This window comes from Rattus norvegicus, chromosome 1, assembly GCF_036323735.1.
Source record: "Rattus norvegicus strain BN/NHsdMcwi chromosome 1, GRCr8, whole genome shotgun sequence".
NCBI lineage: Eukaryota > Metazoa > Chordata > Mammalia > Rodentia > Muridae > Rattus > Rattus norvegicus.
The window spans coordinates 119,821,484-119,844,530 of NC_086019.1; the positions used below are offsets into that span (position 1 = coordinate 119,821,484).

The 23,047-nt window shown below is 42.1% G+C and overlaps 1 long non-coding RNA gene and 9 other non-coding genes across 12 annotated transcripts in view; all 10 read right to left on the reverse strand.

Annotated features, from left to right (window-relative positions):
- Positions 1 to 1,114: 1,114 nt before the first annotated feature.
- LOC120100315 (small nucleolar RNA SNORD116) lies at positions 1,115 to 1,207 on the reverse strand. The gene has a single exon (XR_005500088.2). It is a non-coding gene; the product is annotated as a small nucleolar RNA SNORD116 (small nucleolar RNA).
- A 2,503-nt stretch (positions 1,208 to 3,710) lies between these two features.
- Positions 3,711 to 3,803, reverse strand: LOC120100330 (small nucleolar RNA SNORD116). Its single transcript, XR_005500101.2, has one exon. It is a non-coding gene; the product is annotated as a small nucleolar RNA SNORD116 (small nucleolar RNA).
- A 2,484-nt stretch (positions 3,804 to 6,287) lies between these two features.
- Positions 6,288 to 6,380, reverse strand: LOC120100295 (small nucleolar RNA SNORD116). Its single transcript, XR_005500069.1, has one exon. It is a non-coding gene; the product is annotated as a small nucleolar RNA SNORD116 (small nucleolar RNA).
- A 2,487-nt stretch (positions 6,381 to 8,867) lies between these two features.
- On the reverse strand, positions 8,868 to 8,960 carry LOC134485508 (small nucleolar RNA SNORD116). Its single transcript, XR_010063546.1, has one exon. It is a non-coding gene; the product is annotated as a small nucleolar RNA SNORD116 (small nucleolar RNA).
- Positions 8,961 to 11,442: 2,482 nt separating this feature from the next.
- Positions 11,443 to 11,535, reverse strand: LOC134485398 (small nucleolar RNA SNORD116). The gene has a single exon (XR_010063437.1). It is a non-coding gene; the product is annotated as a small nucleolar RNA SNORD116 (small nucleolar RNA).
- Positions 11,536 to 14,016: 2,481 nt separating this feature from the next.
- On the reverse strand, positions 14,017 to 14,109 carry LOC134485399 (small nucleolar RNA SNORD116). The gene has a single exon (XR_010063438.1). It is a non-coding gene; the product is annotated as a small nucleolar RNA SNORD116 (small nucleolar RNA).
- Positions 14,110 to 16,718: 2,609 nt separating this feature from the next.
- LOC134485531 (small nucleolar RNA SNORD116) lies at positions 16,719 to 16,811 on the reverse strand. The gene has a single exon (XR_010063569.1). It is a non-coding gene; the product is annotated as a small nucleolar RNA SNORD116 (small nucleolar RNA).
- Positions 16,812 to 17,217: 406 nt separating this feature from the next.
- LOC134483347 (uncharacterized) overlaps positions 17,218 to 23,047 on the reverse strand; it is a 34,178-nt gene continuing 28,348 nt past the window's right edge. For all 3 annotated transcript variants that reach the window (XR_010060212.1, XR_010060209.1, XR_010060216.1), the window contains 2 exons: positions 22,209 to 22,355; positions 17,218 to 19,786 (listed from right to left, as the gene is read on the reverse strand). This is a non-coding gene — a long non-coding RNA (uncharacterized LOC134483347). The remainder of the gene's footprint in view (positions 19,787 to 22,208; positions 22,356 to 23,047) is intronic.
- Positions 19,296 to 19,388, reverse strand: LOC134485532 (small nucleolar RNA SNORD116). The gene has a single exon (XR_010063570.1). It is a non-coding gene; the product is annotated as a small nucleolar RNA SNORD116 (small nucleolar RNA).
- On the reverse strand, positions 21,863 to 21,955 carry LOC134485400 (small nucleolar RNA SNORD116). The gene has a single exon (XR_010063439.1). It is a non-coding gene; the product is annotated as a small nucleolar RNA SNORD116 (small nucleolar RNA).

Sequence of the window (23,047 nt, forward strand, 5' to 3'; positions counted from 1 at the left end):
TGTTCAAACCCTCTCAGGTCACCAAACACAAGCATAACCTGTAGTCACTGAGATATATGTTATTATCAACAGCATGATCCTAAGCATACAGCTCACTTTCATAATCAATGGAAAAACAATTTCTTGTTGATATTTGCTTGGAGAAAAGAACAATGTCTAAGATAACAGGACTAACATCCGCCCCAAAACATATAGCCAAAATGCCAAGTTAACCTTCAGCAAGGCCATATCAAGACCATAAGGAAAGGTAATCCCGCAGACACACCATGCCTATTTTCTACGGCCATACCAAAATATAAAATTCCTAGAAGAACTGTGTGTAAGGAACAAACTTGCATGCTCACATTCTTAGATCCTAGAAGAGGAGGAGATGTATGTCCAGACCATTTTGGTACAGTCTATCCATAAGGTCTGCTGGGAAACTACCCGGATAGACTGACAAAAAATGTCCCAACAATAAACATAGAAACTAGGATTAAAATGGGTGTTCTCCATACATACATAAAGGTGGTACGAATCCTGGGACATTTGAAAGCATGCACTTCTAGAATCCACCGACAAGAAGGCTACATGCCAACTTTAAAAATCCAAGGCTCTCTTTCCAACCTAATTGCCATGGCCACAATCAGTCTTTCAAGAAAACAGAGCTTTGTTTTCACACAGGAAGAGTCGACATTCCCATAGTTCCTGAGAATTGCTACTGCCTCATTCCACGTGTTGCCTGTAACCTTCCCGTTCTATATCTCTGTTTTATGAAACAGAAGGGTTATCATTCATGCGAAGGCTTCAGACACGGACAGAAACACATTTCCTGACATTCCAGTGTACATTGTTGAACTATGCTTCCCCCGCTAAACTTACATTTGCCTCACAACCTACTATACATTATTGCTGATGGAGTTGGTAGGGCTAACTTCCAAGATACTGACAATGATCTCCTCAACCGGAAAGCATGTTATCATTAGAGCAAAAGGTGAAGCCTTGATTTAGGCCATGATTTCTGGTGATTTAGGCAAGCAAAGAACATTCTGAAGGCTCTCTCACTGGATCCAAGTCTCGCAAGATGAATGGAGGCCATGTGAGTCCCTCAGTGACATTTGTGATCCTAGGTGCTGGACCTCAGTCACGATGATAGTGGCGGTATTGAGTTTTCACTCATTTTGTTCAGCTTTCCAAGGAATGTTTTATTGGAAATCATCATCGATCCAAGCACGCTGGTGTACCCCCTGCCATGACACTTAGTATACTCAAAATAGATCAGGTTTGGTGAGCGAACAGAATTCAAGACATTCACATTCTTTACCACGAACCAATGGGCCTATTCTCCAATCACAGGAGTAGCCACAGGCAGTGAGCCTGAACCATGTCCCAAAAGATCATGATTCAAGGTTGGGAACTCCTGGGAGCTCCATCAACACCTGAGCACTTTGAGTTCCTTTGGAAAGTCAAGTGTTTCTTACCTTTCACTTCAGGTATCCTCAGGCAAGTGAGCTTCAACTGATGACATCAGGGCAGGCGAAGTTAGGCTTCTTCCAACTTCATCTGATGTTCCATACTCAGTTCCTCTGCAAGCCGTCCTTGTCCAGTATGAGACAGGGACTCTGTCCCTGAAAGTAAAGCAAATAGCACATTCCCCCACTTTGTTGGATTCCTTGCAAATCATGGAGACTGTGATGCACTCTTGTTAGTTCTTAATTTATGGAACACTTGGTCTCTCTCAGCACTCCTTCCGTCTTCTAGAAATTTGCCCTCACAAACCATATCAGAGATATTTTTCCTCCAAGGAACTGTTTGGGGACATAATTTTCCCAATTCTATCACCGAATTCCAGGAGGTTACAATGCAACAAAGTTCTTAAGATGGGACGAATCCAATATCTGATCCCGAAAACTACAGTAGTATGTACATTACTTGAGAACCATCCAAAGAAATTGGCACGAGGTACACAACAGAATGAGACCACTAACATGGCTTAATGTAAGTTGTCTACAAAAATAAGTAAATCTCAGTTCAGCCAGATATGACAGAGAAAATCAGGCCTTACAGTCCCATGGAAACCACCAGAATCTTAATAGCTTTGGCCACAATTGGAGCACCCTCCATAATTATAACATACTACACCTATTAGTCCTACTCTGCCTTCGATGAGAACCGATTCAAATATCATATAAGATTCTCATCCACATTAGATGAATGGACTTCTTATGTACTCTTTCTCTATCTCGCTTCTTCACTTTCTCTCTGAAATTGACTTGCAGTGACTCTCCTAGCTTCTCAGTTTCTCACTCACATTCTCTCTATTTGGTTTCCTTATTTCTGTCAATCAAGATATCTGCTTTAATATCACATTGTCCTCTTTTCCATTTCACCCCTCCCCCTCCCTTCGCCCCCTCTCTCTCTCTCTCTTACTGTCTCTTACAGTCTTCCTCTGTCTCACACATGCTTACCCTCTTCAACAATTGTTCTTTCTCTATTTCTCTCCATGCTCATATATCTCCTATACAGGTTTTGACTGGAACGAAATTCCTGTGAGTGCTATTGCTGTGGTATCTGATATTGATCACCACAGAGAAAGTGTCTGTTCAAACCCTCTCAGGTCACCAAACACAAGCATAACCTGTAGTCCCTGAGATATATGTTATTATCAAGAGAATGATCCTAAGCATACAGCTCACTTTCATAATCAAATGGAAACACAATTTCTTGTTGATATTTGCTTGGAGAAAAGAACAATGTCTAAGATAACAGGACTACCATCAGCCCCAAAACACATAGCCAAAATGCCGAGTTAACCTTCAGCAAGGCCACATCAAAACCATAAGGAAAGATAAACCCATAGACACTCCATGCCTATCTTCTACGGACATACCAAAATATAAAATTCCTAGAAGGACTGTGTGTAAGAAACAAACTTGCATGCTCACATTCTTAGATCCTAGAAGACGAGGAGATGTATATCCAGACCATATTTGTTACAGTCATTCCATAAGAACTGCTGGCAAACTACCCGGATAGACTGACAAAAAATGTCCCAACAATAAACATAGAAACTAGGATTAAAATTGGTGTTCTCCATATATCCATGAAGGTGGTATGAATCCTGGGACATATGAAAGCATGCACTTCTAGAATCCACCGACAAGAAGGCTACATGCCAACCTTTTAAATTCCAAGGCTCTCTTTCCAACCTAATTGCCAGGGCCACAATCAGTCTTCCAAGAAAACAGAGCTTTGTTTTCACACAGGAAGAGTCCACATTCCCATAGTTCCTGAGAATTGCTACTGCCTCATTCCACAAGTCGCCTGTAACCTTCCCGTTCAGTATCTCTGTTTTATGAAACAGAAGGGTTATCATTCATGCGAAGGCTTCAGACACGGACAGAAACACATTTCCTGACATTCCAGTGTACATTGTTGAACTATGCTGCCCCCGCTAAACTTACATTTGACTTACAACCTACATTATTGTTGATGGAGTACATTATTGCTGATGGAGTTGGTAGGGCTAACTTCCAAGATACTGACAATGATCTCCTCAACCGGAAAGCATGTTATCATTAGAGCAAAAGGTGAAGCCATGATTTAGGCCATGATTTCTGGTGATTTAGGCAAGCAAAGAACATTCTGAAGGATCTCTCACTGGATCCAATTCTCGCAAGATGAATGGAGGCCATGTGAGTCCCCCAGTGACATTTGTGATCCCAGGTGCTGGACGTCAGTCACGATGATAGTGGCGGTATTGAGTATTCACTCATTTTGTTCAGCTTTCCAAGGAATGTTTTATTGGAAATCATCATCGATCCAAGCACGCTGGTGTACCCCCTGCCATGACACTTAGTATACTCAAAATAGATCAGGTTTGGTGAGAGAACAGAATTCAAGACATTCACATCCTTTACCACGAACCAATGGGCCTATTCTCCAATCACAGGAGTAGCCACAGGCAGTGAGCCTGAACCAGGTCCCAAAGGATCATGATACAAAGTTGGGAACTCCTGTGAGCTCCATCAACACCTGAGCACTTTGAGTTCCTTTGGAAAGTCAAGTGTTTCTTACCTTTCACTTCAGGTATCCTCAGGCAAGAGAGCTTCAACTGATGACTTCAGGGCAGGCGATGTAAGGCTTCTTCCAACTTCATCTGATGTTCCATACTCAGTTCCTCTGCAAGCCATCCTTGTCCAGTATGAGACAGGGACTCTGTCCCTGAAAGTAAGGCAAATAGCACATTCCCCCACTTTATTGGATTCCTTGCAAATCATGGAGTCTGTGATGCATTGTGGTTAGTTCATAATTTATTGAACACTTGGGCTCTCTCAGCACTCCTTCCGTCCTCTACAAATTTGCTCTCACAATCCATATCAGAGATATTTTTCCTCCAAGGAACTGTTTGAGGACAGAAGTTTCCCAATTCTATCACCGAATTCCTGGAGGTTACCATGCAACAAAGTTCTTAAGATGGGACGAAGCCAATATCTGATCCCGAAAACTACAGTAGTATGTACATCACTTGAGAGCCATCCAAAGAAATTGGCACGAGGTACACAACAGAATGAGACCACTAACATGGCTTAATGGAAGTTGTCTACAAAAATAAGTAAATCTCAGTTCAGCCGGATATGACAGAGAAAATCAGGCCTTACTCTTCCCATGGAAACCATCAGAATCTTAATAGCTTTGGCCACAATAGGAGCACCCTCCATAATCATAACATACTACACCTATTAGTCCTTCTCTGCCTTCGATGAGAACCGATTCAAATATCATATAAGATTCTCATCCACATTAGATGAATGGACTTCTTATGTACTCTTTCTCTATTTCGCTTCTTCACTTTCTCTCTGAAATTGACTTGCAGTGACTCTCCTAGCTTCTCAGTTTCTCACTCAAATTCTCTCTATTTGGTTTCCTTATTTCTGTCAATCAAGATATCTGCTTTAATATCACAGTGTCCTCTTTTCCACTTCACCCCCCCTATCTCCACCCCCTCTCTCTCTCTCTTACTGTCTCTCACTGTCTTCCTCTGTCTCACACATGCTTAGCCTCTTCAACAATTGTTCTTCCTCTCTTTCTCTGTCCATGCTCATATATCTCCTATACAGGTTTTGACTGGTACGAAATTCCTGTGATTGCTATTGCTGTGGTATCTGACATTGATCACCACAGAGAAAGTGTCTGTTCAAACCCTCTCAGGTCACCAAACACAAGCATAACCTGTAGTCACTGAGATATATGTTATTATCAACAGCATGATCCTAAGCATACAGCTCACTTTCATAATCAATGGAAAAACAATTTCTTGTTGATATTTGCTTGGAGAAAAGAACAATGTCTAAGATAACAGGACTAACATCCGCCCCAAAACATATAGCCAAAATGCCAAGTTAACCTTCAGCAAGGCCATATCAAGACCATAAGGAAAGGTAATCCCGCAGACACACCATGCCTATTTTCTACGGCCATACCAAAATATAAAATTCCTAGAAGAACTGTGTGTAAGGAACAAACTTGCATGCTCACATTCTTAGATCCTAGAAGAGGAGGAGATGTATGTCCAGACCATTTTGGTACAGTCTATCCATAAGGTCTGCTGGGAAACTACCCGGATAGACTGACAAAAAATGTCCCAACAATAAACATAGAAACTAGGATTAAAATGGGTGTTCTCCATACATACATAAAGGTGGTACGAATCCTGGGACATTTGAAAGCATGCACTTCTAGAATCCACCGACAAGAAGGCTACATGCCAACTTTAAAAATCCAAGGCTCTCTTTCCAACCTAATTGCCATGGCCACAATCAGTCTTTCAAGAAAACAGAGCTTTGTTTTCACACAGGAAGAGTCGACATTCCCATAGTTCCTGAGAATTGCTACTGCCTCATTCCACGTGTTGCCTGTAACCTTCCCGTTCTATATCTCTGTTTTATGAAACAGAAGGGTTATCATTCATGCGAAGGCTTCAGACACGGACAGAAACACATTTCCTGACATTCCAGTGTACATTGTTGAACTATGCTTCCCCCGCTAAACTTACATTTGCCTCACAACCTACTATACATTATTGCTGATGGAGTTGGTAGGGCTAACTTCCAAGATACTGACAATGATCTCCTCAACCGGAAAGCATGTTATCATTAGAGCAAAAGGTGAAGCCTTGATTTAGGCCATGATTTCTGGTGATTTAGGCAAGCAAAGAACATTCTGAAGGCTCTCTCACTGGATCCAAGTCTCGCAAGATGAATGGAGGCCATGTGAGTCCCTCAGTGACATTTGTGATCCTAGGTGCTGGACCTCAGTCACGATGATAGTGGCGGTATTGAGTTTTCACTCATTTTGTTCAGCTTTCCAAGGAATGTTTTATTGGAAATCATCATCGATCCAAGCACGCTGGTGTACCCCCTGCCATGACACTTAGTATACTCAAAATAGATCAGGTTTGGTGAGCGAACAGAATTCAAGACATTCACATTCTTTACCACGAACCAATGGGCCTATTCTCCAATCACAGGAGTAGCCACAGGCAGTGAGCCTGAACCATGTCCCAAAAGATCATGATTCAAGGTTGGGAACTCCTGGGAGCTCCATCAACACCTGAGCACTTTGAGTTCCTTTGGAAAGTCAAGTGTTTCTTACCTTTCACTTCAGGTATCCTCAGGCAAGTGAGCTTCAACTGATGACATCAGGGCAGGCGAAGTTAGGCTTCTTCCAACTTCATCTGATGTTCCATACTCAGTTCCTCTGCAAGCCGTCCTTGTCCAGTATGAGACAGGGACTCTGTCCCTGAAAGTAAAGCAAATAGCACATTCCCCCACTTTATTGGATTCCTTGCAAATCATGGAGACTGTGATGCACTCTTGTTAGTTCTTAATTTATGGAACACTTGGTCTCTCTCAGCACTCCTTCCGTCTTCTAGAAATTTGCCCTCACAAACCATATCAGAGATATTTTTCCTCCAAGGAACTGTTTGGGGACATAATTTTCCCAATTCTATCACCGAATTCCAGGAGGTTACAATGCAACAAAGTTCTTAAGATGGGACGAATCCAATATCTGATCCCGAAAACTACAGTAGTATGTACATTACTTGAGAACCATCCAAAGAAATTGGCACGAGGTACACAACAGAATGAGACCACTAACATGGCTTAATGTAAGTTGTCCACAAAAATAAGTAAATCTCAGTTCAGCCAGATATGACAGAGAAAATCAGGCCTTACAGTCCCATGGAAACCACCAGAATCTTAATAGCTTTGGCCACAATTGGAGCACCCTCCATAATTATAACATACTACACCTATTAGTCCTACTCTGCCTTCGATGAGAACCGATTCAAATATCATATAAGATTCTCATCCACATTAGATGAATGGACTTCTTATGTACTCTTTCTCTATCTCGCTTCTTCACTTTCTCTCTGAAATTGACTTGCAGTGACTCTCCTAGCTTCTCAGTTTCTCACTCACATTCTCTCTATTTGGTTTCCTTATTTCTGTCAATCAAGATATCTGCTTTAATATCACATTGTCCTCTTTTCCATTTCACCCCTCCCCCTCCCTTCGCCCCCTCTCTCTCTCTCTCTTACTGTCTCTTACAGTCTTCCTCTGTCTCACACATGCTTACCCTCTTCAACAATTGTTCTTTCTCTATTTCTCTCCATGCTCATATATCTCCTATACAGGTTTTGACTGGAACGAAATTCCTGTGAGTGCTATTGCTGTGGTATCTGATATTGATCACCACAGAGAAAGTGTCTGTTCAAACCCTCTCAGGTCACCAAACACAAGCATAACCTGTAGTCCCTGAGATATATGTTATTATCAAGAGAATGATCCTAAGCATACAGCTCACTTTCATAATCAAATGGAAACACAATTTCTTGTTGATATTTGCTTGGAGAAAAGAACAATGTCTAAGATAACAGGACTACCATCAGCCCCAAAACACATAGCCAAAATGCCGAGTTAACCTTCAGCAAGGCCACATCAAAACCATAAGGAAAGATAAACCCACAGACACTCCATGCCTATCTTCTACGGCCAAACCAAAATATAAAATTCCTAGAAGGACTGTGTGTAAGAAACAAACTTGCATGCTCACATTCTTAGATCCTAGAAGACGAGGAGATGTATATCCAGACCATATTTGTTACAGTCATCCATAAGAATTGCTGGCAAACTACCCCGATAGACTGACAAAAAATGTCCCAACAATAAAATAGAAACTAGGATTAAAATGGGTGTTCTCCATACATTCATGAAGGTGGTATGAATCCTGGGACATATGAAAGCATGCACTTCTAGAATCCACCGACAAGACGGCTACATGCCAACCTTTTAAATTCCAAGGCTCTCTTTCCAACTTAATTGCCAGGGCCACAATCAGTCTTCCAAGAAAACAGAGCTTTGTTTTCACACAGGAAGAGTCCACATTCCCATAGTTCCTGAGAATTGCTACTGCCTCATTCCACATGTCGCCTGTAACCTTCACGTTCTGTATCTCTGTTTTATGAAACAGAAGGGTTATCATTCATGCGAAGGCTTCAGACACGGACAGATACACATTTCCTGACATTCCAGTGTACATTGTTGAACTATGCTGCCCCCGCTAAACTTACATTTGCCTTACAACCTACTATACATTATTGCTGATGGAGTTGGTAGGGCCAACTTCCAAGATACTGACAATGATCTCCTCAACCGGAAAGCATGTTATCATTAGAGCAAAAGGTGATGCCATGATTTAGGCCATGATTTCTGGTGATTTAGGCAAGCAAAGAACATTCTGAAGGATCTCTCACTGGATCCAACTCTCGCAAGATGAATGGAGGCCATGTGAGTCCCCCAGTGACATTTGTGATCCCAGGTGCTGGACCTCAGTCACGATGATAGTGGTGGTATTGAGTATTCACTCATTTTGTTCAGCTTTCCAAGGAATGTTTTATTGGAAATCATCATCGATCCAAGCACGCTGGTGTACCCCCTGCCATGACACTTAGTATACTCAAAATAGATCAGGTTTGGTGAGCGAACAGAATTCAAGACATTCACATCCTTTACCACGAACCAATGGGCCTATTCTCCAATCACAGGAGTAGCCACAGGCAGTGAGCCTGAACCAGGTCCCAAAGGATCATGATTCAAAGTTGGGAACTCCTGCGAGCTCCATCAACACCTGAGCACTTTGAGTTCCTTTGGAAAGTCAAGTGTTTCTTACCTTTCACTTCAGGTATCCTCAGGCAAGAGAGCTTCAACTGATGACTTCAGGGCAGGCAACGTTATGCTTCTTCCAACTTCATCTGATGTTCCATACTCAGTTCCTCTGCAAGCCGTCCTTGTCCAGTATGAGACAGGGACTCTGTCCCTGAAAGTAATGCAAATAGCACATTCCCCCACTTTATTGGATTCCTTGCAAATCATGGAGACTGTGATGCATTGTGGTTAGTTCATAATTTATTGAACACTTGGGCTCTCTCAGCACTCCTTCCGTCCTCTACAAATTTGCTATCACAATCCATATCAGAGATATTTTTCCTCCAAGGAACTGTGTGAGGACAGAAGTTTCCCAATTCTATCACCGAATTCCTGGAGGTTACCATGCAACAAAGTTCTTAAGATGGGACGAAGCCAATATCTGATCCCGAAAACTACAGTAGTATGTACATCACTTGAGAGCCATCCAAAGAAATTGGCACGAGGTACACAACAGAATGTGACCACTAACATGGCTTAATGGAAGTTGTCTACAAAAATAAGTAAATCTCAGTTCAGCCGGATATGACAGAGAAAATCAGGCCTTACTCTTCCCATGGAAAACATCAGAATCGTAATAGCTTTGGCCACAATCCGAGCACCCTCCATAATCATAACATACTACACCTATTAGTCCTACTCTGCCTTCGATGAGAACCGATTCAAATATCATATAAGATTCTCATCCACATTAGATGAATGGACTTCTTATGTACTCTTTCTCTCTCTTGCTTCTTCACTTTCTCTCTGAAATTGACTTGCAGTGACTCTCCTAGCTTCTCAGTTTCTCACTCACATTCTCTCTATTTGGTTTCCTTATCTCTGTCAATCAAGATATCTGCTTTAATATCACATTGTACTCTTTTCCATTTCACCCCCCCTCTGTCCTCCCCCCCCTCTCTCTCTTACTGTCTCTCACTGTCTTCCTCTGTCTCACACATGCTTAGCCTCTTCAACAATTGTTCTTCCTCTCTTTCTCTGTCCATGCTAATATATCTCCTATACAGGTTTTGACTGGTACGAAATTCCTGTGAGTGCTATTGCTGTGGTATCTGACATTGATCACCACAGAGAAAGTGTCTGTTCAAACCCTCTCAGGTCACCAAACACAAGCATAACCTGTAGTCACTGAGATATATGTTATTATCAACAGCATGATCCTAAGCATACAGCTCACTTTCATAATCAATGGAAAAACAATTTCTTGTTAATATTTGCTTGGAGAAAAGAACAATGTCTAAGATAACAGGACTAACATCCGCCCCAAAACATATAGCCAAAATGCCAAGTTAACCTTCACCAAGGCCACATCAAGACCATAAGGAAAGGTAATCCCGCAGACACACCATGCCTATCTTCTACGGCCATACCAAAATATAAAATTCCTAGAAGAACTGTGTGTAAGGAACAAACTTGCATGCTCACATTCTTAGATCCTAGAAGAGGAGGAGATGTATGTCCAGACCATTTTGGTACAGTCTATCCATAAGGTCTGCTGGCAAACTACCCGGATAGACTGACAAAAAATGTCCCAACAATAAACATAGAAACTAGGATTAAAATGGGTGTTCTCCATACATACATAAAGGTGGTACGAATCCTGGGACATTTGAAAGCATGCACTTCTAGAATCCACCGACAAGAAGGCTACATGCCAACTTTAAAATTCCAAGGCTCTCTTTCCAACCTAATTGCCATTGCCACAATCAGTCTTTCAAGAAAACAGAGCTTTGTTTTCACACAGGAAGAGTCCACATTCCCAAGTTCCTGAGAATTGCTTCTGCCTCATTCCACGTGTTGCCTGTAACCTTCCCGTTCTGTATCTCTGTTTTATGAAACAGAAGGGTTATCATTCATGCGAAGGCTTCAGACACGGACAGAAACACATTTCCTGACATTCCAGTGTACATTGTTGAACTATGCTGCCCCCGCTAAACTTACATTTGCCTCACAACCTACTATACATTATGGCTGATGGAGTTGGTAGGGCTAACTTCCAAGATACTGACAATGATCTCCTCAACCGGAAAGCATGTTATCATTAGAGCAAAAGGTGAAGCCTTGATTTAGGCCATGATTTCTGGTGATTTAGGCAAGCAAAGAACATTCTGAAGGCTCTCTCACTGGATCCAAGTCTCGCAAGATGAAGGGAGGCCATGTGAGTCCCTCAGTGACATTTGTGATCCTAGGTGCTGGACCTCAGTCACGATGATAGTGGCGGTATTGAGTTTTCACTCATTTTGTTCAGCTTTCCAAGGAATGTTTTATTGGAAATCATCATCGATCCAAGCACGCTGGTGTACCCCCTGCCATGATACTTAGTATACTCAAAATAGATCAGGTTTGGTGAGTGAACAGAATTCAAGACATTCACATCTTTACCACGAACCAATGGGCCTATTCTCCAATCACAGGAGTAGCCACAGGCAGTGAGCCTGAACCAGGTCCCAAAGGATCATGATTCAAATTTGGGAACTCCTGCGAGCTCCATCAACACCTGAGCACTTTGAGTTACTTTGGAAAGTCAAGTGTTTCTTACCTTTCACTTCAGGTATCCTCAGGCAAGAGAGCTTCAACTGATGACTTCAGGGCAGGCAACGTTAGGCTTCTTCCAACTTCATCTGATGTTCCATACTCAGTTCCTCTGCAAGCCGTCCTTGTCCAGTATGAGACAGGGACTCTGTCCCTGAAAGTAATGCAAATAGCACATTCCCCCACTTTATTGGATTCCTTGCAAATCATGGAGACTGTGATGCATTGTGGTTAGTTCATAATTTATTGAACACTTGGGCTCTCTCAGCACTCCTTCCGTCCTCTAGAAATTTGCCCTCACAATCCATATCAGAGATATTTTTCCTCCAAGGAACTGTGTGAGGACAGAAGTTTCCCAATTCTATCACCGAATTCCTGGAGGTTACCATGCAACAAAGTTCTTAAGATGGGACGAAGCCAATATCTGATCCCGAAAACTACAGCAGTATGTACATCACTTGAGAGCCATCCAAAGAAATTGGCACGAGGTACACAACAGAATGTGACCACTAACATGGCTTAATGGAAGTTGTCTACAAAAAGAAGTAAATCTCAGTTCAGCCGGATATGACAGAGAAAATCAGGCCTTACTCTTCCCATGGAAACCATCAGAATCTTAATAGCTTTGGCCACAATCGGAGCACCCTCCATAATCATAACATACTACACCTATTAGTCCTACTCTGCCTTCCATGAGAACCGATTCAAATATCATATAAGATTCTCATCCACATTAGATGAATGGACTTCTTATGTACTCTTTCTCTCTCTCGCTTCTTCACTTTCTCTCTGAAATTGACTTGCAGTGACTCTCCTAGCTTCTCAGTTTCTCACTTACATTCTCTCTATTTGGTTTCCTTATCTCTGTCAATCAAGATATCTGCTTTAATATCACATTGTCCTCTTTTCCATTTCACCCCCTCTCTGTCCTCCCCCCCCTCTCTCTCTTACTGTCTCTCACTGTCTTCCTCTGTCTCACACATGCTTAGCCTCTTCAACAATTGTTCTTCCTCTCTTTCTCTGTCCATGCTCATATATCTCCTATACAGGTTTTGACTGGTACGAAATTCCTGTGAGTGCTATTGCTGTGGTATCTGACATTGATCACCACAGAGAAAGTGTCTGTTCAAACCCTCTCAGGTCACCAAACACAAGCATAACCTGTAGTCACTGAGATATATGTTATTATCAACAGCATGATCCTAAGCATACAGCTCACTTTCATAATCAATGGAAAAACAATTTCTTGTTGATATTTGCTTGGAGAAAAGAACAATGTCTAAGATAAGAGGACTAACATCCGCCCCAAAACATATAGCCAAAATGCCAAGTTAACCTTCACCAAGGCCACATCAAGACCATAAGGAAAGGTAATCCCGCAGACACACCATGCCTATCTTCTACGGCCATACCAAAATATAAAATTCCTAGAAGAACTGTGTGTAAGGAACAAACTTGCATGCTCACATTCTTAGATCCTAGAAGAGGAGGAGATGTATGTCCAGACCATTTTGGTACAGTCTATCCATAAGGTCTGCTAGCAAACTACCCGGATAGACTGACAAAAAATGTCCCAACAATAAACATAGAAACTAGGATTAAAATGGGTGTTTTCCATACATACATAAAGGTGGTACGAATCCTGGGACATTTGAAAGCATGCACTTCTAGAATCCACCGACAAGAAGGCTACATGCCAACTTTAAAAATCCAAGGCTCTCTTTCCAACCTAATTGCCATTGCCACAATCAGTCTTTCAAGAAAACAGAGCTTTGTTTTCACACAGGAAGAGTCCACATTCCCAAGTTCCTGAGAATTGCTTCTGCCTCATTCCACGTGTTGCCTGTAACCTTCCCGTTCTGTATCTCTGTTTTATGAAACAGAAGGGTTATCATTCATGCGAAGGCTTCAGACAGGGACAGAAACACATTTCCTCACATTCCAGTGTACATATTTGAACTCTGCTGCCCCCGCTAAACTTACATTTGCCTCACAACCTACTATACATTATTGCTGATGGAGTTGGTAGGGCTAACTTCCAAGATAGTGACAAGGATCTCCTCAACCGGAAAGCATGTTATCATTAGAGCAAAAGGTGAAGCCTTGATTTAGGCCATGATTTCTGGTCATTTAGGCAAGTTAAGAACATTCTGAAGGCTCTCTCACTGGATCCAAGTCTCGCAAGATGAAGGGAGGCCATGTGAGTCCCTCAGTGACATTTGTGATCCTAGGTGCTGGACCTCAGTCACGATGATAGTGGCGGTATTGAGTTTTCACTCATTTTGTTCAGCTTTCCAAGGAATGTTTTATTGGAAATCATCATCGATCCAAGCACGCTGGTGTACCCCCTGCCATGACACTTAGTATACTCAAAATAGATCAGGTTTGGTGAGCGAACAGAATTCAAGACATTCACATCCTTTACAACGAACCAATGGGCCTATTCTCCAATCACAGGAGTAGCCACAGGCAGTGAGCCTGAACCAGGTCCCAAAAGATCATGATTCAAGGTTGGGAACTCCTGCGAGCTCCATCAACACCTGAGCACTTTGAGTTACTTTGGAAAGTCAAGTGTTTCTTACCTTTCACTTCAGGTATCCTCAGGCAAGAGAGCTTCAACTGATGACATCAGGGCAGGCAAAGTTAGGCTTCTTCCAACTTCATCTGATGTTCCATACTCAGTGCCTCTGCAAGCCGTCCTTGTCCAGTATGAGACAGGGACTCTGTCCCTGAAAGTAAAGCAAATAGCACATTCCCCCACTTTATTGGATTCCTTGCAAATCATGGAGACTGTGATGCACTCTTGTTAGTTCTTAATTTATAGAACGCTTGGGCTCTCTCAGCACTCCTTCCGTCTTCTAGAAATTTGCCCTCACAATCCATATCAGAGATATTTTTCCTCCAAGGAACTGTTTGGGGACATAATTTTCCCAATTCTATCACCGAATTCCAGGAGGTTACCATGCAACAAAGTTCTTAAGATGGGACGAATCCAATATCTGATCCCGAAAACTACAGTAGTATGTACATCACTTGAGAACCATCCAAAGAAATTGGCACGAGGTACACAACAGCATGAGACCACTAACATGGCTTAATGTAAGTTGTCTACAAAAATAAGTAAATCTCAGTTCATCCAGATATGACAGAGAAAATCAGGCCTTACTTTCCCATGGAAACCACCAGAATCTTAATAGCTTTGGCCACAATTGGAGCACCCTCCATAATTATAACATACTACACCTATTAGTCCTACTCTGCCTTCGATGAGAACCGATTCATTTCTCTTTTTTTTTCTTTTTTTTTTATTTCTCTTTTTTTTTTTTATTAACTTGAGTATTTCTTATATACATTTCGAGTGTTATTCCCTTTCCCGGTTTCCGGGCAAACATCCCCCTCCCCCCTCCCCTTCCTTATGGGTGTTCCCCTCCCAACCCTCCCACCATTGACTTCTTATGTACTCTTTCTCTATTTCGCTTCTTCACTTTCTCTCGGAAATTGACTTGCAGTGACTCTCCTAGCTTCTCAGTTTCTCACTCACATTCTCTCTATTTGGTTTCCTTATTTCTGTCAATCAAGATATCTGCTTTAATATCACAGTGTCCTCTTTTCCACTTCACCCTCCCCTCTATCCCCCCCCTCTCTCTCTTTCTGTCTCTAACTGTCTTCCTCTGTCTCACACATCTTAGCCTCTTCAACAATTGTACTTTCTCTCTGTCTCTGTCCATGCTCATATATCTCCTATACAGGTTTTGACTGGTACTAAATTCCTGTGAGTGCTATCGCTGTGGTATCTGACATTGATCACCACAGAGAAAGTGTCTGTTCAAACCCTCTCAGGTCACCAAACACAAGCATAACCTGTAGTCACTGAGATATATGTTATTATCAACAGCATGATCCTAAGCATACAGCTCACTTTCTTAATCAAATGGAAACACAATTTCTTGTTGATATTTGCTTGGAGAAAAGAACAATGTCTAAGATAACAGGACTACCATCAGCCCCAAAACACATAGCCAAAATGACAAGTTAACCTTCAGCAAGGCCACATGAAGACCATAAGGAAAGATAATCCTGCAGACACTCCATGCCTATCTTCTACGGCCAAACCAAAATATAAAATTCCTAGAAGGTGTGTGTGTAAGAAACAAACTTGCATGCTCACATTCTTAGTCCTAGAAGAGGAGGAGATGTATGTCAAGACCATTTTGGTACAGTCAATCCATAAGAACTGCTGGCAAACTACCCGGATAGACTGACAAAAAATGTCCCAACAATAAACATAGAAACTAGGATTAAAATGGGTGTTCTCCATACATCCATGAAGGTGGTATGAATCCTGGGACATTTGAAAGCATGCACTTCTAGAATCCACCGACAAGAAGGCTACATGCCAACCTTTTAAATTCCAAGGCTCTCTTTCCAACCTAATTGCCATGGCCACAATCAGTCTTTCAAGAAAACAGAGCTTTGTTTCCACACAGGAAGAGTCCACATTCCCATAGTTCCTGAGAATTGCTACTGCCTCATTCCACATGTCGCCTGTAACCTTCCCGTTATGTATCTCTGTTTTATGAAACAGAAGGGTTATCATTCATGCGAAGGCTTCAGACACGGACAGAAACACATTTCCTGACATTCCAGTGTACATTGTTGAACTATGCTGCCCCCGCTAAACTTACATTTGCCTCACAACCTACTATACATTATTGCTGATGGAGTTGGTAGGGCTAACTTCCCAGATACTGACAATGATCTCCTCAACCAGAAAGCAGGTTATCATTAGAGCAAAAGGTGAAGCCTTGATTTAGGCCATAATTTCTGGTGATGTAGGCAAGCAAAGAACATTCTGAAGGCTCTCTCACTGGATCCAAGTCTCGCAAGATGAAGGGAGGCCATGTGAGTCCCTCAGTGACATTTGTGATCCCAGGTGCTGGACCTCAGTCACGATGATAGTGGCAGTATTGAGTTTTCACTCATTTTGCTCAGCTTTCCAAGGAATGTTTTATTGGAAATCATCATCGTTCCAAGCACGCTGGTGTACCCCCTGCCATGACACTTAGTATACTCAAAATAGATCAGGTTTGGTGAGCGAACAGAATTCAAGACATTCACATCCTTTACCATGAACCAATGGGCCTATTCTCCAATCACAGGAGTAGCCACAGGCAGTGAGCCTGAACCAGGTCCCAAAGGATCATGATTCAAGGTTGGGAACTCTTGCGAGCTCCATCAACACCTGAGCACTTTGAGTTCCTTTGGAAAGTCAAGTGTTTCTTACCTTTCACTTCAGGTATCCTCAGGCAAGAGAGCTTCAACTGATGACATCAGGGCAGGCGATGTTAGGCTTCTTCCAACTTCATCTGATGTTCCATACTCAGTTCCTCAGCAAGCCGTCCTTGTCCGGTATGAGACAGGGACTCTGTCCCTGAAAGTAAAGCAAATAGCACATTCCCCCACTTTATTGGATTCCTTGCAAATCATGGAGATTGTGATGCATTGTTGTTAGTTCTTAATTTATCAAACACTTGGGCTCTCTCAGCACTCCTTCCGTCCTCTAGAAATTTGCCCTCACAATCCATATCAGAGATATTTTTCCTCCAAGGAACTGTGTGAGGACAGAAGTTTCCCAATTCTATCACCGAATTCCTGGAGGTTACCATGCAACAAAGTTCTTAAGATGGGACGAACCCAATATCTGATCCCGAAAACTACAGTAGTATGTACATCACTTGAGAACCATCCAAAGAAATTGGAACGAGGTACACAACAGAATGAGACCACTAACAAGGCTTAATGGAAGTTGTCTACTAAAATAAGTAAATCTCAGTTCAGCCGGATATGACAGAGAAAATCAGGACTTACTCTTCCCAGGGAAACCACCAGAATCTTAAATGCTTTGGCCACAATCGGAGCACCCTCCATAATCATAACATACTACACCTATTAGTCCTACTCTGCCTTCGAAGAGAACCGATTCAAATATCATATAAGATTCTCATCCACATTAGATGAATGGACTTCTTATGTACTCTTTCTCTATCTCGCTTCATCACTTTCTCTCTGAAATTGACTAGCAGTGACTCTCCTAGCTTCTCAGTTTCTCACTCACATTCTCTCTATTTGGTTTCCTTATTTCTGTCAATCAAGATATCTGCTTTAATATCACAGTGTCCTCTTTTCCACTTCAACCCCCATCTCTCCTCCCCCCCCTTTCTCTCTTATTGTCTCTCACTGTCTTCCTCTGTCTCACACATGCTTAGCCTCTTCAACACTTGTTCTTTCTCTCTTTCTCTGCCCATACTCATATATCTCCTATTCAGGTTTTGACTGGTACGAAATTCCTGTGAGTTCTATTGCTGTGGGATATGACATTGATCACCACACAGAAAGTGTCTGTTCAAACCCTCTCAGGTCACCAAACACAAGCATAACCTGTAGTCACTGAGATATATGTTATTATCAACAGCATGATCCTAAGCATACAGCTCACTTTCATAATCAAATGGAAACACAATTTCTTGTTGATATTTGCTTGGAGAAAAGAACAATGTCTAAGATAACAGGACTACCATCAGCCCCAAAACACATAGCCAAAATGCCAAGTTAACCTTCAGCGAGGCCCCATCAAAACCATAAGAAAAGATAATCCCACAGACACTCCATGCCTATCTTCTACGGCCATACCAAAATATAAAATTCCTAGAAGGAGTGTGTGTAAGAAAGAAACTTGCATGCTCACATTTTTAGATCCTAGAAGAGGAGGAGATGTATGTCCAGACCATTTTGGTACAGTCAATCCATAAGAACTGCTGGCAAACTACACGGATAGACTGACAAAACATGTCCCAACAATAAACATAGAAACTAGGATTAAAATGGGCGTTCTCCATACATCCAAAAAGGTGGTATGAATCCTGGGACATTTGAAAGCATGCACTTCTAGAATCCACCGACAAGAAGGCTACATGCCAACCTTTTAAATTCCAAGGCTCTCTTTCCAACCTAATTGCCAGGGCCACAATCAGTCTTTCAAGAAAACAGAGCTTTGTTTTCACACAGGAAGAGTCCACATTCCCATAGTTCCTGAGAATTGCTACTGCCTCATTCCACGTGTCGCCTGTAACCTTCCCGTTATGTATCTCTGTTTTATTAAACAGAAGGGTTATCATTCATGCGAAGGCTTCAGTCACGGACAGAAACACATTTCCTGACATTCCAGTGTACATTGTTGAACTATGCCGCCCCCGCTAAACTTACATTTGCCTCACAACCTCTATACATTATTGCTGATGGAGTCGGTAGGGCTAACTTCCAAGATATTGACAATGATCTCCTCAACCGGAAAGCATGTTATCATTAGAGCAAAAGGTGAAGCCTTGATTTAGGCCATGATTTCTGGTGATTTAGGCAAGCAAAGAACATTCTGAAGGCTCTCTCACTGGATCCAAGTCTCGCAAGATGAATGGAGGCTATTTGAGTCTCTCAGTGACATTTGTGATCCCAGGTGCTGGACCGCAGTCACGATGATATTGGCGGTATTGAGTTTTCACTCATTTTCTTCAGCTTTCCAAGGAATGTTTTATTGGAAATCATCATCGATCCAAGCACGCTGGTGTACCCCCTGCCATGACACTTAGTATACTCAAAATAGATCAGGTTTGGTGAGCGAACAGAATTCAAGACATTCACATCTTTACCACGAACCAATGGGCCTATTCTCCAATCACAGGAGTAGCCACAGGCAGTGAGCCTGGACCAGGTCAAAAGGATCATGATTCAAGGTTGGGAACTCCTGCGAGCTCCATCAACACCTGAGCACTATGAGTTCCTTTGGAAAGTCAAGTGTTTCTTACCTTTCACTTCAGGTATCCTCAGGCAAGAGAGCTTCAACTGATGACATCAGGGCAGGCGATGTTAGGCTTCTTCCAACTTCATCTGATGTTCCATACTCAGTTCCTCTGCAAGCCGTCCTTGTCCGGTATGAGACCGGGACACTGTCCCTGAAAGTAAAGCAAATAGCACATTCCCCCACTTTATTGGATTCCTTGCAAATCATGGAGACTGTGATGCATTGTTGTTAGTTCTTAATTTATCGAACACAGGGGCTCTCTCAGCACTCCATCCGTCCTCTAGAAATTTGCCCTCACAATCCATATAAGAGATATTTTTTTCCCGAGGAACTGTTTGGGACATAATTTTCCCAATTCTATAACCGAATTCCTGGAGGTAACCATGCAACAAAGTTCTTAAGATGGGACGAAGCCAATATCTGATCCCGATAACTACAGTAGTATGTACATCACTTGAGAACCATCCAAAGAAATTGGCACGAGGTACACAACAGAATGAGACCACTAACATGGCTTAATGGAAGTTGTCTACAAAAATAAGTAAATCTCAGTTCAGCCGGATATGACAGAGAAAATCAGGCCTTACTCTTCCCATAGAAACCACCAGAATCTTAAATGCTTTGGCCACAATCGGAGCACCCTCCATAATCATAAATTTCTACACCTATTAGTCCTACTCTGCATTCGATGAGAACCGATTCAAATATCATATAAGATTCTCATCCACATTAGATGAATGGACTTCTTATGTACTCTTTCTCTATCTCGCTTCTTCACTTTCTCTCTGAAATTGACTAGCAGTGACTCTCCTAGCTTCTCAGTTTCTCACTCACATTCTCTCTATTTGGTTTCCTTATTTCTGTCAATCAAGATATCTGCTTTAATATCACAGTGTCCTCTTTTCCACTTCACCCCCCTTTCTCCCCCCCCTCTCTCTTTCTGTCTCTCACTGTCTTCCTCTGTCTCACACATGCTTAGCCTCTTCAACAATTGTTCTTTCTCTCTTTCTCTGTCCATGCTCATATATCTCCTATTCAGGTTTTGACTGGTACTAAATTCATGTGAGTGCCATTGCTGTGGTATCTGACATTGATCACCACAGAGAAAGTGTCAGTTCAAACCGTCTCAGGTCACCAAACACAAGCATAACCTGTAGTCACTGAAATATATGTTATTATCAACAGCATGATCCTAAGCATACAGCTCACTTTCATAATCAAATGGAAACACAATTTCTTGTTGATATTTGCTTGGAGAAAAGAACAATGTCTAAGATAACAGGACTACCATCAGCCCCAAAACACATAGCCAAAATGCCAAGTTAACCTTCAGCAAAGCCACATCAAGACCATAAGGAAAGATAATCCCGCAGACACACCATGCCTATCTGCTACGGCCATACCAAATTATAAAATTCCTAGAAGGACTGTGTGTAAGGAACAAACTTGCATGCTCACATTCTTAGATCCTAGAAGAGGAAGAGATGTTTGTCCAGACCATTTTGGTACAGTCTATCCATAAGAACTGCTGGCAAAATACCCGTATAGAATGACAAAAATGTCCCGACAATAAACATAGAAAGTAGGATTAAAATGGTTGATCTTCATACATCCATGAAGGTGGTATGAATCCTGGGATATTTGAAAGCATGCACTTCTAGAATCCACCGACAAGAAGGCTACATGCCAAACTTTTAAATTCCAAGGCTCTCTTTCCAACCTAATTGCCATGGCCACAATCAGTCTTTCAAGAAAACAGAGCTTTGTTTTCACACAGGAAGAGTCCACATTCCCATAGTTCCTGAGAATTGCTACTGCCTCATTCCACATGTCGCCTGAAACCTTCCCGTTTTGTATCTCTGTTTTATGAAACAGAAGGGTTATCATTCATGCGAAGGCTTCAGACAGGGACAGAAACACATTTCCTGACATTCCAGTGTACATTGTTGAACTCTGCTGCCCCCGCTAACTTACATTTGCCTCACAACCTACTATACATTATTGCTGATGGAGTTGGTAGGGCTAACTTCCAAGATACTGACAAGGATCTCCTCAACCGGAAAGCATGTTATCATTAGAGCAAAAGGTGAAGCCTTGATTTAGGCCATGATTTCTGGTCATTTAGGCAAGTTAAGAACATTCTGAAGGCTCTCTCACTGGATCCAAGGCTCGCAAGATGAATGGAGGCCATGTGAGTCCCTCAGTGACATTTGTGATCCCAGGTGCTGGACCTCAGTCACGATGATAGTGGCGGTATTGAGTTTTCACTCATTTTGTTCAGCTTTCCAAGGAATGTTTTATTGGAAATCATCATCGATCCAAGCACGCTGGTGTACCCCCTGCCATGACACTTAGTATACTCAAAATAGATCAGGTTTGGTGAGCGAACAGAATTCAAGACATTCACATCCTTTACCACGAACCAATGGGCCTATTCTCCAATCACAGGAGTAGCCACAGGCAGTGAGCCTGGACCAGGTCCCAAAGGATCATAATTCAAGGTTGGGAACTCCTTCGAGCTCCATCAACACCTGAGCACTATGAGTTCCTTTGGAAAGTCAAGTGTTTCTTACCTTTCACTTCAGGTATCCTCAGGCAAGAGAGCTTCAACTGATGACATCAGGGCAGGCGATGTTAGGCTTCTTCCAACTTCATCTGATGTTCCATACTCAGTTCCTCTGCAAGCCGTCCTTGTCCGGTATGAGACCGGGACACTGTCCCTGAAAGTAAAGCAAATAGCACATTCCCCCACTTTATTGGATTCCTTGCAAATCATGGAGACTGTGATGCATTGTTGTTAGTTCTTAATTTATCGAACACAGGGGCTCTCTCAGCACTCCATCCGTCCTCTAGAAATTTGCCCTCACAATCCATATAAGAGATATTTTTTCCCCAAGGAACTGTTTGGGACATAATTTTCCCAATTCTATCACCGAATTCCTGGAGGTAACCATGCAACAAAGTTCTTAAGATGGGACGAAGCCAATATCTGATCCCGATAACTACAGTAGTATGTACATCACTTGAGAACCATCCAAAGAAATTGGCACGAGGTACACAACAGAATGAGACCACTAACATGGCTTAATGGAAGTTGTCTACAAAAATAAGTAAATCTCAGTTCAGCCGGATATGACAGAGAAAATCAGGCCTTACTCTTCCCATAGAAACCACCAGAATCTTAAATGCTTTGGCCACAATCGGAGCACCCTCCATAATCATAAATTTCTACACCTATTAGTCCTACTCTGCATTCGATGAGAACCGATTCAAATATCATATAAGATTCTCATCCACATTAGATGAATGGACTTCTTATGTACTCTTTCTCTATCTCGCTTCTTCACTTTCTCTCTGAAATTGACTAGCAGTGACTCTCCTAGCTTCTCAGTTTCTCACTCACATTCTCTCT